Source organism: Oreochromis aureus, linkage group 8 (genome assembly GCF_013358895.1).
Source record: "Oreochromis aureus strain Israel breed Guangdong linkage group 8, ZZ_aureus, whole genome shotgun sequence".
Lineage (NCBI taxonomy): Eukaryota > Metazoa > Chordata > Actinopteri > Cichliformes > Cichlidae > Oreochromis > Oreochromis aureus.
The window spans coordinates 6,250,892-6,263,662 of NC_052949.1; the positions used below are offsets into that span (position 1 = coordinate 6,250,892).

The 12,771-nt window shown below is 40.8% G+C and overlaps 1 protein-coding gene across 6 annotated transcripts in view; it reads left to right on the forward strand.

Moving 5' to 3' along the window:
• Positions 1–12,771, forward strand: part of thrab (thyroid hormone receptor alpha b) — a 156,963-nt gene that overhangs the window by 36,096 nt on the left and 108,096 nt on the right. The window lies entirely within an intron of this gene.

Below are 12,771 nucleotides of genomic sequence, written 5' to 3' on the forward strand. Positions count from 1 at the left end.
CCAGCTCCCCGCTTACTGTGTTCCTTCAGGAATTTTGGCGCAGATTCAAACATCCTAAATCAAGTACAGGCTGCCACAGCAGCCCGGGCCCCTTCGCTCCTCGTCTGCCACCCCACATGTTGACCCCAGGGAGTATTTGTGTGCAGAAAGGGGGCTGACAATCAGGCCACTGACAACCTGTCCCAAGAAGACTTTGCCGCCTGTCACATCCCTTTCCCCCTGTCTCTTAACTCCTCCCTGTCCATCATTTTCCCACTCTTTTACCTTCAGTTTGTATTGTTTTGTCACTATTTGATAGATTAACATTTAACTAACACTATCTCAGTCTCCTACAAGGATGGCTGATTTTGTAGTCCCAAGTTAAAATTTTAGAGAGATTAACATTTTATATGTGTCTGTGTATCATTGACGCCCAAGCACAAAGTGTACCTTTGTCATTATTTTCAAACTGAGTTTCAAATTGAGCAATCTGATTTTTTTTAATTATTTTTTTGTCAGTGTCTGTAGTTAGTGTTTGTGGGGGTTTTTTAAACTTTAATCTTGATCTACTTGGAATTTCGTTTTGTATTGTTGCAAATACATTTCTTCTAAACCAGCGCATTTGTTTGAATATCTTAAAGCGGTAGCCGGGTACATATTTCACCAGTCTGGCTCGATGGAATCAATAGACTGTTTTAGGTAGACGACTTCCCTACAAAATCAGATTTTCAAACCTTTCCTTTGGCAGTTTATGCATCTGGATTGTTTTGGTGTGAGATTTCCAGACCTCGAAAGTCTGTTGAAATATCTGCCTTCGTTTATAGATATAACACAAAAAGACAGCACACAGCTTTTATATTTGAAAGACTTAGGAAGGATTTTTTCAGAATTCATGACCTGATTATCTGCAGTCACTGCTAAAACAAGAAAACCCCCAGTTCCTACGTGAAACTGCTCACATTTAGTTTTATGAATTTAATCACATTAAGACAAACTTAATTTGTTTAAACTAAATTGCTAAAACCTCGTATTTTATTTTTGTTTAATGGATTAAAACAGTGTCATTTGACCTGCAGTCGCTTCCATTCATCTGCAGTAATTTGCAGAATGAACCCAAGGAGAGATCACTTGCATCAAAACCTGTTTCAGTGTTTAAAGAAAGATTTAAAAAAAGTGCAATTGGCAATCTAACAATTCTCTCTACTTTTGTCTCTTTTCTCCAGGGCTCATTCCCGCTCTGCTTTTCTTATTTGTGAGGGGGAAAAAAGCAACAGCTCCCCCCCAAAAAGTCAAGTGGAAAGAAAGTAATTCTACAGATGTTGTCTGTCGGAGCCCAAAGTTTAGTCAGACTGAGGATTACTTTCTCCGTCTTCCTTCCCTTTACCTCTTCATGACCCTCTTGAATCATTTACTCATCTACACTTTGTTTTCCTCTCCCATACGGGACATCTGTCTGGTTTTTATATGCTGATTAACTAACTGTCTTTAATTTTTTTGCACTGGTGTGGTGTAACGCTAAGATCTGCTAAGCTCTGTGGACAAAGGAGGCCCTCTTTTTGTTCTTTCATGTGGTTTTGTGTACATGAGACTGGACGTGTATAGAGCTACTCGAGACACTATCCAAGTTTCTTCCTTCATATGCGAGATGCTCATATGACAAGCCTGCTGCACATTAGTCCAGTGATTTACAGAGTTTGGCTGTGGCGCCAACCTCACCCCCTCCTGCTTCGACTCTCTCGCTGGTTCATCCGTCTTTGGTTGTCCATTGTATTTGGTCTGGTTTAGATTCTCAGTTTGATGGCTTCACTGCTGGAGAGAGAACACATGTGCGAAGCGGATGTGTTGCCTCGCGTTTTCACAGCCAACTCCCTCACATCTCGCCAGCTGTCACTATCACATTGAAAACTAGAACCTAATATTTTTCATGCCTTTTATGCGCTACATGGAATGGCACTGCGTTCCCATCAACATTTAAAAATAACATCAGAAATAATCCCAAGGTGCCAAATTGAAGTCGGAACAGACAGACAGCTCTGAGCTTATGATTACCATATTTTCAATGAGGACTTTGTCCTTGTGGCGTTCATGGCTTTTAATGGCCATGCATTCATTTAGTCTTACACAAAGGCATCAAACAAATGTAGGCTGTAACGGATTGGCGTGTTTCTTTTTGTTTTTTTGAACAGAGTGTGTGGCTTGAAAGGCTTTGGACATCAAGTTGTCTGTCAAGACACTTTCTTTGTTACAGTGAAGTTATGCTGGTTTCTGTTCTCAATTGGTGAGGCTGTCCCGATCTATTCATCATCCTCTTCTGTTGCCATTCAGTGTACAGTCATCATATACAACAGTCCAAGCCTATTGTGGTCTCTCTTGGAAACCAAACATGAGTAACAGACTTTTCTTGATTGGTTCAGGAATCATCTTTTTTTCTAGTTATTATTAAATTAGAAGTTGTCCTGTGTGACCCGATGTCTAGAATTTCTTTAGCAGTGTATGCGAGGCTTGCCTCTTTCCAGATCTCTAAACAGCAGCCAGCATTTCTAGTCTATTCAGCAACTCTGTTTGTCAGCTCAGTGCCCACAACGGTGGCATCAGGAATGGGGACGTCATCTTTCTACTTAGCTTTCTTTCTTTCTTTCTTTAGGTTTTTCATTTATCAGCTGATGAATGAAAATGACTAAGCTCTGCTCTGTAAATTATTTACTTGTAAAGCAGGGATGGGCATCGCAAACTAGCTTTTGCTATAAATGCAGTGGCGTGTTGCCTGGTTCATGTAACGTATTTATCTCTATGTGTTATGGCGCGTCTAGGGGTGGCCAGACCATAACAGAAGGGTGATCCATCCCCGTCTGACCCCAAGCAGTTCAGGAGGTAGAGCAGGTCACCTACTGATCGGAAGGTTGGTGGTTCGATCCCTGGCTCCTCCAGTCTACATGTCAAGTATCCTTGGGCAAGATATTAACCCCAAGTTTCTCTCCGATGCATCCATCGGAGTATGAATGTGTGTGAATGTAGTTAGAAAGAACTAAGCATAGAGAAAGTGTTTGTGAGAATGGGTGTGATTGGGTGAATGTGGCATGTTGTATACAGCGCTTTGAGTACTCCAGGAGAGTAGAAAAGCGCTATATAAGAATCAGTCCATTTACCATTTACATCACACAATTAGTACTGTTTGATGGTGACTTATTTCCAGTGAGTGGATTAAAAAACCAAAGAAAAGGAGCGAATTATAACTGTGGGGTGGACCTAATGCCAAAATAACAAACAGAAGGAGCCTATCTCAAGGTTAAATCAAACTTACCTACTCAAAAATAGTGAAACCAAACGACAGCAACGTACCTCCCTAACTAACAAAAACATGAGAAACCTGTAATCAAAGAAAATGTCAGTCCACCCCTTAATGCTCCTGTATCAAACAAACATGGCTAGACAGGGAACACAAAGTCTGCCGGTTGGGAAGGGCCGAGGATGAATGACTGGCCGTCCATGGTGGTGTCATCTTATACGTTGTCTCCAGATTGTTAGCCAATCTGTATGGTCCGTCCCCTGGATCCACCAATCACGGAGAGGCACCTGCACACTCAGATTTACATATGAGACAGCATTACGACAACAGTCGTAAAACTATGTAAAAAATAAACTAAAAAAATGAAAAATTGCTGAATAAGGACAACGCAGTTGAATTCTCTGGAAGTCTCCAAGCTATGCTAGATAATCTAGTCAGGTATTGCTAGCCCTTCTCACTCACCACGACACCGGGCACACTGATGCTGTTTACTTTTTTGTTCATTCATATGGCGTTCTTCATGAGATAGCTTCATTTAGATCCGTTGGCTCACTAGTTTTGTCTGGTTTTAAACAAAAATAGTCCCCATTAGGCTATTTTAGCTTTTTTTTTTCTTACAGTAATCGACTGTGTGGTGCGAACAGGGATACCCCCGAGGCTAAACTACAGTCTTGGCCATGAGCTAGTACAGTTTGTGGTACGTTTCGTTACAGAAATCAGTCTCAAACTGGCATATGTTTTTGGTTTCAAATCAAATCGGTACATTGACTGCTCCACTGTGCTGTTGTACTGTTCCTGGTTGACTGAAAACACCACTTGTTAGTGATTAGCTAAGGCAAAAAGAAAATGAGCATAAACCTTCTGGCAAAAGTAAATTGGCAAACGTGAACAGTATGTCAGACTGAGTGAACCAGTTGAGACAAAAAAGGCCTTTTACAGTGCAGAGGGAGCTCTTTTATCTGTTCCATGACCTTATATCAAAATGATGACATTCCTGGCCTGACCTTCTTTATCCCGCTCCTGCATATCTTTATCTTTTATTGCTTATATTGAATTATCTTTTAATATTCTCCATTGACTGTACAGTCGGTATTCTATCTTGTATCTTCTCCAGAAATGTCTCACATTTGATATGTTGCTCTGTTGGTTTGTTAGCCAACAGAGCAAAAGCTGCAGGTCTCCTGAGCAGATCTCTTAGAGATAGAGTTTCCATAGATTTGATCACAGATCAAGTATCTGTCACATCTACAGTTCTCCGTGTACAAAAGGAAAGCATACAGTTACTCTACGCGGATTGGGTCTCTGGCAGAGATACCTGATCCAGGTAAAATGTGGCAGTTGATACGATGATTACAGTATGTAATCATCATTACAGAATGTACAAAATCAGTGGAATCAAGTTTTCTGTAAAGAAAACATACAATAAAACCCCCCAAAAACGAAACACAACACATCCATTTAGGTTTTATTATCGTCCAAATAAGTTTTAACATTCTTTGGTTATTACTGCATTTGACATTAGACAGTGCGATTGTGATCTTTGCTTATCCAGAAGAAAAAAGTCAGACTTCGAGGGTCATGTGATCCACTGTTTTGTTTGTTTGTTGTTTTTCCAGTACACTGGTGTAAAACCTAAACAGCCGTTTGGTGCTTATTAACAACAGACCCTTTAGGTAGATTTCCACAACTTGAACACCAAGATAATTGGGTCACAGTGCTGATTTACAAGCTCATGCAAACTTGTACTTTAGTGCTACAATTGCTTAAGGTATTACATAAAGCCTTAAAGAGTGCAGTTGTACAGTAGTGAGCACTACATCTCTACAGGATGTGGTTGGCTGTCCGGTGTTCTACCTTCTACTAAATGCATAACACCCTACAGTATCTATGTTGCGGTTGGCAGCTTTGTTGTTGCTATGTTTTTTTTTAACACAACAGCACTACATGTGTATCAACCGCAGAGTTTGATAGCGCGATCGGTCAGACCATGAGGTGGCAAACGCTGTCGCTTTTCGGTGCCGCTTGTCAGATGCCTGTCTGGTTTCCCCGAGGCGTCTCTACTCTGCTGTTCTCTGAGGCAGGCGGAGGGAGGTAGCAGTGTGACAAAGTCAAAGTTAGTTCAGATCAGCCTGGAAATCTTTTTCTGCTCGACACTTATGAAGCTACTGTAAGCAAGTACTGTAAGGCCCTGTGCAGCTGTGAAGCTGGAAAATAATAATATGGTGAATTTTACAGAGTGCATTTAGTGTGTTTATTTAGATCCTGCTGTTGAAAATGCTCAATGAAGGTATTTTCAGTTGCCAACAAGGTCTTTAAGTAAACAGGAGTCAGTGGAAGGACCAGGGCGAGTTGTAGTGAGCAGAGCTGGCTACAGCTTGTGCTGTTTTATTGGGTTGACTGCCCCTGGGAGGGGTGGTAACATTATCCTCACTTCACCTGTCTCTTCTTTGCTCCACTCCTTGGAGCCCATTCCCGTCTATACAAACACACATACAGGGAAAGAGTCCCCCCACCACACACACAGTAACTAAACAGAGCATGGAGAGGATGTAAATTGAAGCGACTGTAATAGCTGAAGCTATGTGCCACTAGTGCACTTGAGTTTAGGTACAGATACTACAGTAACCCTTGATTTGACATTTTTTAATACACTGAGGAATATGGGATAAAAGAGAAGATGATGAGAAGATGATGTCACTAAGAGCAGATAACCCTGTGGTCAGCTCATATACCCCGCCCACCCGTCATTCATACTTTCTAATTGTGAGATGCAGCCAATCAGAACAAGCACAGTTCAGAAGAATGGGAAGGTTGCTAAAACGAGCAACTTTTCACTTCTCGACAACCATTAATTTATGACTCTTCTCTGTCCTTGAAGATGCTGTCACAATGCTCTGTGACTTCATAATCATTACATCAGTTCAGATAACCAGTCATGAATAAAGTGTTAGTGAGAACATGCAAAGGTGACATCTAATTTTGATGACGCTTTCATGCCTGACAGCGAGCACAGCCCAGGTAGTTTACAAAGGACAGCATTATGAAAGAACAAAGTATTTATCAGATCAAAGAAGAAATGAACAAATCCAAGGTTTGATGCTCAACACTGGTGCTTGGTAGGTTTTAATATCTGGTGCTGTGGATGTGTTTGTGTACTAAAGTGTCCTGGTTGAATGTCTGCGCTGTTAATGAGAACTGGGCTTGTTTTTCATTTTGTTGGAGAGATCCTGTTTGGCCAGCTTGCTTAGTTTGGGTTGTGTTTGACTCATGCAGCATGTTGTTAGTTCTAGGAGGAGCACTGCCCTGACCTCACCCACAGATGAAGAAGTGCTAGACCAGGTCACTGACTGCAGGGTACACAAATATACCTCATACCAGAGGGAAACCTCTTTCATTGTCTGTGGTCTTGTCTCCTGTTGTAATCGCAGTCATTAGTGGAAAATTTGAGTGACCTTAGGTCAGCCCACTTTGAGCAGCTTGTTTGTTTCTCAGAATGGTTTATGGATGGAAAGAGACCTAACCATTGGCTGAGAGGAGGTAGGACATCCCATTCTGCATCCCCTTCAAACGTCCACTTTGGATTACACGTCCTCAGACAGAGTTGAAATCAGTGCTTCAGTTGTTACTGGAAGCAGCTAGCTTCACTCTGTCTGAGGGTTAAAAATACATAAATTAATAACAGCATTTCTGAAGCTGAAAGCTGAAATGCTAAAATCATCCTTTTAAGTGTCTCAAGATGAATTTCACCTAAACCCTTTAACTCATTGCTCCCCTGCATAGCGCCTCCGCAAATCTGCTTCGTCATAAAGCAGAAAGGCTTTTAAAATATCTGTGCTTTCAAAGAGAGCCTGTTATTAGCTACTTTGATCTTCCTTTTAATTACCCCCTGCGGCTCCCTCTTTAACACTGTTAGACTTAGTAAAAGGCCACAGTTACATGCAATACCATCTGACCTGCAGCCGGCTCTGACACAGGCCTATGTCTGTGGCTTCACTTGTTGAAGATCTTGCTGTATTGTGCCATAGAGCTGCGTGCATAGAAGAATAGGCAGCAAGGTAAACTGCCTTATTATCATGGTGAAGTCCATAATCCTGGACTGTATACACCAGGGCAGCGTTCAAAGGAGGAGATAAGCAAAGACAAAGGTTGTGTTCACACTAAGTTCTGCTACAGAGTTCAAGTTTTAAGTGAAGCAAAGCAATTTGTTTTATTCTGATATAGGGGTGGGTGTGCTCTTTAAGATGTTCCCTATAGACTGGGGCGGGGCCTTGCCACGTGGCCAGAGGGTTATGCAGTTTTATTACATAGGAAAATATATGGTGAGAAGCAGAAGTGCAGCTGTCTTGCAGTGATTTTCCGGTCACCCTCTGACACACTTTGCTGATATACTTACTGGATGATAAAAAACAAAATCTAAAAGTAATGTTTTCATGACAGTGATTGATATGTGTGTCTTTCAGTTAACTTTATTGGACAATCATGTGTCTTAATTTGCTTTTGCACTTCATCATTTTCTTGCCAAAACCCTACCAATTTCCTTTTTTATATATATATTTTTTCAGTTGTGCAACCTGAAGGAAATGCTCCAGTCGAACTACCTCATGAACATCAATATTCTGAAATGCAACGAGTTGAAGCAGACTGCACTAACCATCTTAAGTAAAATGATTTGTATTTGCAGTAGGTTAAAATCATTTCACTGCCTTGTTGTTTCTATTTTCTGTCTGTCTGACAGTAGATGTGAAGGTAGGCTTTAAGCCGACTGTGGTAAAGCAATTGCAGAACTTTGACCCTAAGGCAGCGTCTCTTTGAGGTTTTCCTTCTTGTGAGAAATAAGATGAATGGTCCTCTATAAGCACATTTAAAAGCATACTAATTTATAAAAATGCAAATGACTAAAAACCCAGCTAGATGTTAACGGTAGCTTTCCTTTTTTGAAAAACTATGATTTATCTCTGGCAGTATAAATTTCTACTCTTGCAGCTTTTAACACACTCTTGCTGCCAAGGGTTTGATGAGAACATGTGTTTCTGTTTTAACTCATATGAAGGTCCCTCTAAATTGTTTAAACAAATGACATGTTCTTTCTGATTTGTTTTAAAAAGTCATTTTCTGTCCATACATGGAGCTTCATAGTTTACATAAGAACGGTAGTCTTTTTGGACATTTTTTTTTAAAGAAAGATAAAAGAAAACTTCACGAAATTTGGAGGAGATCGCCAATTTGACTCTTACTGTCTGTTCTGTCTTTCTTTTTCTGCGCCTCTTTTATGTTTCACCTTTGCTTCCTTTCACTTATTGCCCCGCCCCCGCCCCCACTGCTTCTTAGGCCTCGCTCACTCTAGAGTAAAAATAGAATGGCAAGCTCCATGTGGCTATGAAAAACCAGTGGTTGGCGAGTGATTGCACTGGATTTCATTACCGTTTGGGACTGATTGCAAATTGTTGTGGTGACCAATTTTGGCCACAAGGCAATCACGCAGGTCGGCTGTGGATTTCTATGCAGGGAAGGAGGCATCTTGTTCCATTTATGGAGATCAACAGATTTTGGAGCTTCAGAGTCAATAAATATGTAAAACCTTTAATATACAATCATAAACTCCAAGTTCTAATTTGAATGGTGACGTCAATGACATTCAGGTTAGGGTTGATGTTTTCATTCAGGACTGTGGCTGCTCCTCAGTTGCAAAGCCTCTTGCTAAAAATCTGGTCATTAATGAAATGAACAAGCTTCAACTTTTTGTTCATGAATTCATGTATTATAAATCTGTGCCAAATTGCAGATTGGTCATTATTCTGTGTAGTCTGTTGGTGGTCAGTCCAAGCTGTAGTACTGCACCACACGTCTGAGGCAACAGATTTGCAACTGATCCCAATTAAAAGTAGTATTATTGAGTATGATTGCATGTAGGTGCCAACTTGACCCAGTGCAATCGAATATTAACAGCAGACTGACTCTGTCTTATTGCTGTCTTATCCCCATTTTACCAGCGTCTTGATGAACCAAAGTGTTAAGTAGACCAAAGTGCATCAAGACAGCAGCTGACTGTAAGAGGTCTCAGGTCCCTGTCTCTGAACCAATCAGTTGAAAGGTACAGTGATTGAAAGTCGATGTCACGTGCTCACAGTAATCATGGTCTCCAACCCCTGTTTTCTCTAGTGTAACTGCAGCCTCATGCAAACTTCACCCACTTTCTGTGTTGGTTTATCACACTCGTAAAACTTTTGCACCACAGTTTTGCCTCTTTGTAATCGTATCTGCAGAGACCAAAGTTGGCACATGCAAAAGTTGAAAGAGAGTGAAACTTTGTATTTCTCTGCTTTGCACTTTCAAGTATAGAAAGAGCCACATAATACCCCCCACCCCCCACCCCTACAAGCTCAAAGCTATAAACAGGAAAGTGCTTAATACAGTCTGTGTGTGTGTGGTGGGGATTTCTGTTGATAACGTAATTTTGCTGATGTAAAGATCTGTGAAATTAAGGTTTTGTATGTTGGAGTTTTCCGTAAACTGAGCATCTCAGCCTCTTTGCAAGTACTTGTTGTCCTTCCTGTAAACATCTCCCATTGAGATTAAGATTGAAAACTTGAAGCACTTTCCAGTTTAAGAGCTCAGTATTATCTGAAATGTTGTGATGCCAAAGCTGATGCAGGAAATTCGAAAGCGATAACTAAATTACTTTTTCAACAACGTTTAATTAAAAAAGCAAAGGTTCTGGTTAATGTTGTCACAGCCACTAAAAAACAAGACCCAGCTTTGCTGACTTATGTTATGTAGAGTTCCATTCATGTACACATTTAAACACAACAGCCTCAGACCAAAGGAGTGCACTGGTGGCAATTAAAACAGTAATTTTTTGCATGCGAAAACCCAGCTGAAGTCCAAGAGCTTCATTTTTTAGTTTTTGTATTTTTTTATGTCTCAGATATTGCAGACAGACCCTGAACATGGGATTCGCACATGTCACTTTAAACTGCATCGTCATGAAATAGGATGCACAACCCGTCAGACCAGGCAAAACCGTGTGGAACTCTTGTTGAAATGTTTGCAGGATGAGCATTTCTAAACCCAAACGGCATTGCAGAGTAGGACAACAACTGCAATAGTGTGATAACAGTTGAAATTGCCTTAGTCCCGGCTGTTAGCGGCACCTGCTAATGTTTGCTGACAGATTTTGCTCTTCCTACCTGATCGGTGCAGTCCTTGCAGGCATGGCGTTTGGTAACAGTCAGGTCAGTATAGAATCTGAATTATCAGCCTCGTCAGCCCGCTAACTGAGCTGGAGTATGCTCAGCAATCCCATGCGCTAACATGAACTCAGATTCTTTTTCCATCTGTTTGCGTTTTTCCAAAGATCCCGTAGAAATGTTGGATATTGGGTTGAGCATCGATGTCATGCTCAATTAAGGTGGTATGTGACATATGTGACAGTGTGTCAGAAAGGAGGGACTAGTACGCCTCAAACAGCTGAAAATGTTCTATCATACTCAAGTACAGTTCTGCATTATTTTATTGAATTTGATACAGTTACTGTATCTCTCTCTCTCTCTCTCTGTCTCTCTATGTATATGTGTATATATGTATATATAGATAGATATAGATATAGATAGATAGATAGATAGATAGATATATGTATATTGATTAGGTGATTCTGAGGAAATAGAGAGACCCACTGATTTTCTATAGAGTGACTCTAAGGACAAATACATTCATATTTAGATGTACTAGCCAGGAGTCCAGTAACAGCATTTTGAAGCAACTGTAAGGTCACAGTACCTTCTATCCACTTCAAGGTTTAAATGTTTTAATTATATTTTCACTGAAAGTCTGACGTGACTTTAAATATTCTGCATTAGGGTTAAAACTCTGGATAATCAGTGAAGTTTAGTTGAGGTAGAAATAAACTGTTTTCAGGATTTCCACACAGATAGTTTGCCTGTACTGTGGACCTGCAGGCAGAACTTTTGATCTTTTCACCTGGCCCCCGTCATGCCGTCAGTATCGTCAGAGGTCAGAGACAAATGTAAAACTCAACAACAGGTTGACCTTTAGAATTTTACAGAGATGCATCACAAACCTTGTGTATGAGTTTGCACTGCAAATAACCAGTATTTCAATATGTTGTGCATTCAGTACACTAAAAGCTTATTGTGCTCAGTATCACAACATTAGGTAAACATTTAGTTGCTTCAGATTTAAACGTGGATGCAGATTTACATAAAGTGGGCTATGCTTGTGTGGTTTAGATTAGAGTTTTGTTCCAGCTCTTTCATCTTTGCTCTCTAGAAACGTCTGTCAGACTCGGCTCTTCTTCGCGAAGAAAATGAAAGCAGTGTTCAGTGTGGTTGGTTCATGTGGTTACATTAATCCTGCCATTTTAAGGGTGTATTTATGTTTGCGCATGTATTTTAGGTTTGAATAATGAGAATCGTTATGTGTTAATTGACAACAGTTAGCAGATGGTGTTAGCATTTAATACAGACTGATTATGTATTTATCAGAACTCCAGCATTAAAGCTAGCTGCTTCATTCCTGGTTTGATTTCTTGTACGCATGGCTACTCGTAAAAATCTGTAGATACTCCACTTCTGCTTTTCTGAGTGAGATCACAGTCCCCGGGGTCTCTTCTACAGAAAATGTGATGTGAACAGTGCGTCACTCTGTGCATGTGTGTTTGTTGATACAGCAGAGAGGAGGAAAGTTTCAGTTTATTAAAAAAATGGAGAATGGGGAGAAGAGTTTGCTTATTATGCAGCGATAAACACAGAGATAGCATATCCTTTGCAATGTGTGACATCATGTGGTGAGTCACATGGTTTCTCGCTGTTTTGTGTGGCTGAATGCAGCGAATGACCTCAAACGTCAGCTCCTAATTGTCACTGATTGTGCTGTAAAACGTCACAGATTTAAAAGGGAGTTTATTATGCACATATGTATGAAAGCTTAAAAACTGAATCCCAGTGGCTTCTTTACAGATGCCTGCGTGAATGCAGTGAGTCAGTGTATGCTCTGGGCACATGTGGCGATGTTTCAAAGGTTAGTTGGACTCGTGAAATTACAGTCAGCAAACTTTTGAATGTTAAAGTCATCATGTGGTGGAATCTGCAGCATCAGAGTCTTCAAGTCTCCCAGCCTCTCATCACATATGTTCTTAAGGCACTAACTAAAGAACTCAGCGCACCGCAGTCTCTGCAGCATGCTGGGTTATGTTAATGACATGGCTGCACAAAGGAACTGTCTGCTTTAATTATGGAAGTGTTGGACTCCTGGCTTCTGCTCTCGTTTCTTTTTTCCCCCCTTTTTTTTAATAGTCCTTCGTCTTCTTCCGCGCACTTCCTTCCCCTTTTTCAACTGCTCCCCACTGTCCTTTGATTTTCCCCTCCTCTGCACAGTGAGGAGAGGTGGGCTAATCCTCTGTATCAAATGTGTCACCTACTCTAAGCAGGAATGAATAGGCCCTAGATTACCACCAGACACTAATCGCATTTAGCCTTCACGATGATAGC